Genomic DNA, 6,000 nt, shown 5'->3' on the forward strand with positions numbered 1-6,000 from the left:
AAGACTCAGTAGCTTAGAAAAACCCTTGAGAGTTTGTGGCCTTCTGGGCCAGCTTTTGAGATGCCAGAGTCACCTCCAAGCCACAGTGAGATCTTAGAGTAGGACTTCTATAGAGAATCTTATATCTATTCTTGTTGAAGATGAAATGATTATATTGGTCCATTGCTTTATATTTTTAAGAAGCAAATAACCTGATAGAGTCCCCACTTGCTTTGTTAATCATTTCATCTTTCAGAAAAATAAGAGAAGTGACAATAGGGATAGTTAATTAGACCTGATTCTGATGAATAAAAAGAAACTGCTCATTGAAGTGAAAATGCCAAGAACTCCAGGAGACAGTGACTATATCATTGTAAGGAGGTCAGTGTCTGAAGTGTGTGCCTTAAAGAATAGAGATTTCAAAGAGTTTAGAGATAAGATAGGTAGATTCCAATGGTCCCATAACTCTAAAAGGAAAGGCAGCTTAGGAAGTATGAGGAAGGTCTTAAGAATGATCTCATGAGTCAAAGGTGGTATCCCAAGATAGTTCTTGTCAATATAGCTTTTTCCAGGAGAACACACGCAACCAAGTCTTGAAATAGAGACACTGAAACTAATGACTGTGGAAGAATTATGAAACCTCTGGGGAATCATCAGGCCATTCTTCTCCCGAAGGCTTTAGTCATTACTCATTTTGCGTTAATGTGAGCTAACAATGCCAGTGATTCATTCTTCAATTACTTGGTCACTTCAATTAAAATTAGACATCTGAAGGGTCTATGCTGTGGCATTGGTGATAAAGTCCTATAGAATTATGCTAGAAAAAAAGTTTTTTTTTTCCCCATGTGGGCAGTCATATAGAACTGAGGGGTGCTGGATTTATGGTGTGTGTGTGTTGTGTTGTGTGTGTGTGTGTGTGTGTGTGTGTGTGTGTGTGTGTCTTTAATTTGGAACAAGGATACCCAAATATCATTGCAAAATGATGAATTGGATCAGGTCCTGACTGAATCAGGCCTGGGCGATGGCTCTGAAAATCATGAAGTCTATAGGTCTGGACCTGTTGAGTCCTTGAAAATCAACAGTGCTGGGGTGCTTTGCCCGGGTGTAGCCCCAACTCGAATCCTCTATAGGACAGAGAACAGGAAAATATTATGTTCTGAGTTGCCTGGGGGATGAGCACACTTCAAGATGCCCAGGCATGCCCTTGTGGCTAGGAGGGGTCTTCAAACTTCATACCTTGCCTACCTTTCTCCTATAGGTACCTTGTTTGGGGTTGTTAGACATTTCTGGGTGGCTCTTCGAAAGCTGATAAGTACTTCTCTTGCTTTTGGCTTAATTGGGATAGGGTGTGATCTGTACTAGACTCAAATCCCAAAAGAGTGGATTCTGGTATTGGCCCATCTGCTGACTGGCAAAATTTTTATTTGTTTATCAAACCTCCCAAATTAAGGTTGTTTTGCTTAGTTTTGTTTTTCTCCATTCATAAAGGAGCTTAGTGTAGAGCAAAGGGTGCTTGACCTGGAGTTAAAGGGATCTGGGATCAAGTATTGGAACTAAGTATAGATACTTAATAGCTGTGGGCAGCTAGATGGTAGTAGATAGAACAATGGGCTTGGAATCAGGAAGACTCATTTTCATGAGTTCAACATCAGACTCAATACTTACTAGTTGTGTGACCTTAGGAAAGTCATTTAAACCCTTTTGCCTCAATTTCCCCATCTGTAAAATGAGCTGGAAGAGAAAATGGCAAACCACTCCACTACCTTTGCCAAGAAAACCCCATATGGGGTCACAAAGAGTCAGGCATGACTAAAAAATTACTGAAAAACAACAAAGTTGTGTGCCCATAAGAAAGTCACTTCTCACATTCTTTGTCTGGAAAATTGGGAAATCATAGCCATGGTACCAATTTTGAAGAGCTGTTGCAAGGATCATACAAAATCTTGTATGTAAAGCCTTTGGTAAACCTTCAAAAGCTATTACTATTGTTTATGAAATAGCTATTGCTGTCATCCTATCTCTGAAAAGGTAAGCAGGATCATATAATATTCTATTTAAATAAACTATTTTAATAGCTAAAGTCTCAGACTTTAACCTTAAAATGTTTAGACAAGTATATTGGGATGATTGTAATCCATGTATAATCCCATTATACTATGAGCTCCTTGATAGCAGAGATGAGGTTTTTGTTTGTTTGCCTTTCTTGGTATCCTTAGTTCTCTTCCCAGGGCTTGGCACATAGTTGGTGTTTCATAAATGCTTATTGGCATGATTTGAGCAAATATTCCTTTAACAGCTATCACATTATAAAGCAGTAAAGAAGCATTAGTTGGGGGATCAATTGTTCCATAATTGTTCCGTCATTTTCAGTCATGTCTAACTCTTCATCACCCCATATGATGTTTTCTTGACAGAGATATGGGAGTAGTTTGCCATTTCCTTCTCCAGATCATTTGACAGATGAGAAAACTGAGGCAACCTGGATTATATGACTTTGCCAGGGTCCCATAGCTAGTGTCTAAATTCAGAATTGAACTCAGATAGATGAGTCTTCCTGACTCCAGGCCTAAAACTATTCACTTTACCACATAGCTGCCCAAGAATTAGAGGACCTGAGTTCAAATCTCCCCTTTAACATCTCCTACCTGAGAGACCTGACCAACTTAGTCCCTACACATCAGTTTCCTTAGCTGAAAAATGGGAACTCTGGTCTGATGGTTTCTGAGGTCCAGTTCTAGACTTATGACCTAATCTTTATTTTTATTTATTTTTTGTAAATCTTTACTTTCCACCTTAGAAGCAGTACTGGTTCTAAGGCTCTTGGGCTAGGCAATAGTAGTTAAGTGATTTGTCCTGGATCACACAGCTAGGAAGTATCTGAGGCTATATTTGAATCCAGACCTATTGTCTCTGAGCTTGACTCTCAGTCCACTGAGCCACCCAGCTGCCCTCATGATCTAATCTTTATCATTTTACTATGACTGGCAATAGTCATAGGAACCCAAACCAAGACACATGAATCTTGTCTACACTATGACTAATACTCAGTAAATCAATTATCTCTGAATTAAATTGTTCATCAACAATGAAGTGGGCAATCTCACAGAGAAGATTTTATTTAGGATTCTGGAGAAGCAGATAACTTCGAAAATCAGCTCATCTCAGGGAGGGCCCAACCTTGGGGATCTACAGTACGTGATGAAACACCAAAGGACTCATTTATGACCATTTAGTTTTCTCACTTAAAAATAAATTTTCCCTAAAGAAATGACAAGGATTTTAAGGAGGTCACAAAGGTCCTGGGAGACACAATTGCTTATTGTGTCTACAGTACTCTGTGACCATAGGAAGATGATATAACAATTTAATCTTGCAGTTGTCCTTTGTGTAGGAGTTTTTAAAGGCCTTTGAGGGTGGCATAAGTTTGAGATATTTAAAAATCTTTCTATTTATTAGTGTCTGAAGCAGAGAAACAAGTTTTACTTCTGTTCAGAGTTCCATTGTCCCTAGCTCTTCCTTTTTTTTTTTTTTTTGGTGGCTAGACTCTATAGTTCATCACTGAGGTATAGAGCTCACCCTAGAGTACTCTGCAGAGCCAGAGAGAGTCAGACTTAGCACTGGAGGGGCAAAATACCAGGCCTGAATTCCTTCGAATCAATGAAGATGTTTGTCAGATTAAATCAGAGCTTTCTGGCCCATCGCTCAGAGCAGCAGGTGATCCCCTGCAGCGAGGGGCTGTGTCAGACCCACAGGATAATGCCAGAGAAAACAGCTCACTAACTTTGAAAGGTGTCAGTGGTTTCATTGTTGGAGAAGTCAGTTTTTCAACAACCATGTTGGCTCTGGGGTTAGAGTTCCTTAAAACCTATTCAACATTGTAGTGGAAAACAAGGAGAAAAAGGAGGAAGACAATGAGAGAGAAGAAAAGAGGAAGGAGGCATTTAAGAGGAAAGGAGAGGAAGGATGGCAGTTGTTTAAAAAGGACTATTTCATTTCTCAGAAATTAATAAAATGGTCTGGAGTCAAGGAACCTGGGTGCAAATGTGACTTCTGGCACTTAACACTTGCTTAACCTTCAGTAAGTCACTTCAACACTTTTGGTCTCAGCTTCCTCAACTGTAAAAAGGAGTGTTGGCTTGAGTGGTTATAAAGTTCCTTCAAGCTCTAGATCTATAATTCTATGAAATACATTTCAATATTAGGTATGCTAAAACCCATTTCTACTTCAGTAAGTGAGTGGAGGTCTCTCTAGTGGCCTGAGATATGCCATGATCTTCCCCTACTGCCTACAAATATTTTTTAACCATGTTCCCTAAGCCCTAATTCTGTGACCTGCAGGTGGGAGGGCAGATAAAAGTTCTCCAGAAGGTGGGGCAACAGATATACCTCAGTGAATGGAGAAGTTAGTGACAAAGGTTGAGACCACTGAAGAAAGTATGTTTATCATAAAGCCTACCAACACTCCCATGAGGAGAGAAAGGGTGTTGGATTGGTAGCCTCACTTTAAAAGACACAGGTATTAAAAAGGTGATGTGGTATAGGAGAAAATGCTCTACCTGCATTCAAATGTCACCTCCAATGCTTACTACCTGTATGACCTTGGGCAATGAGCTTAGTCTCCCTGGGTCTTAGTTTCCTTATTGGTAAAAGGAGGAAGTTGAACTTGATGACTCTTAAAGTCCCTTTCAATTCTTTATCTTTGATGTCATGATTTTATCCAAATTGTCCTTCCCTATTAGAATGTTAGCTTCTTGAGAGCAAGAATCATTTTTTGCTTCTTTTTTTGAATTCCCAGTGAATAACTCGCTACTTGGCGAGAGTAATTGTTTAATAAATGCTCATTGATTGGTTGTTAGATTGAGTAGAGGTCAATACCAAGGGGGACTTTGAAATGCCTTTCTAGGACAAATACTCCCTCCCTCTGTAACAGTTGACATTCATCTTTGACAAAGCCCTCTCTAGCTCACAACTACCTTTTCCATACCACAACCAAAGTCCTTCGATGCAGACATATACCAATGGGACCAAAGGATGAGTGTCAATGCCACAGGAGACACCACGGAACAATGGATTTAGTGTTCTCCTGATTGCTCTCTTATCCTTAAGAAAGAATGGGAACAGAGATGATTGTGGATTTCAAAGAAAGGCCAGACATCTTGGGTCAGTTGGGATTCTATCTTCCTGATTTGCCAAACTGAGATTTTTTTAAACTAGCATCTACAAGAAAGATCTGCATAGAAGGGCCTTTCCTAAAAATAATAATCAGTATATATCTAAAACAATCAACAAACATCATCTGCAATGGGGATAAATTAGAAGCAATACCAATAAGATGAGGAGTGAAACAAGGATGCCCATTGTCACCTTTATTATTTAATATTGTACTAGAAACACTAGCAGTAGCAATTAGAGAAGAAAAAGAAATTGAAGGTATTAAAATAGATAGTGAGGAGACCAAGCTATCACTCTTTGAAGATGATATGATGGTCTACTTAAAAAATCCTAGATAATCAACTAAAAAGTTAGTGGAAATAATCAACAACTTTAGCAAAGTTGCAGGATACAAAATAAATACACATAAATCACCAGTATTTCTATATATTTCCTACACATAACAGCAGCAAGAGTTAGAGAGAAAAATTCCATTTAAAATCACCCTAGACAATATAAAATACTTAGGAATAGATCTGCCATGACAAACAGAGAAATTATATGAACACAACTACAAAACCCTTTCCACACAATTAAAACTAGATCTAAACAATTGGAAAAAACATTGATTGCTCATGGGTAGGATGAGCTAACATAATAAAAATGACCATCCTACCCAAATTAATTTACTTTTTTAGTGCTATACGTATCAAACTACCAAAATATTTTTTAATTGAATTAGAAAAAACTATAACAAAGTTCATTTGGAAAAACAAAAGACCAAGTATATCAAGGGAAATAATGAAAAAAAAAACCATGAAGGAAGTTGGCTTAACAGTACCAGATCTTAAACTGTACTATAAAGCAGTT

This window comes from Gracilinanus agilis, chromosome 1, assembly GCF_016433145.1.
Source record: "Gracilinanus agilis isolate LMUSP501 chromosome 1, AgileGrace, whole genome shotgun sequence".
Classification (NCBI taxonomy): Eukaryota; Metazoa; Chordata; class Mammalia; order Didelphimorphia; family Didelphidae; genus Gracilinanus; species Gracilinanus agilis.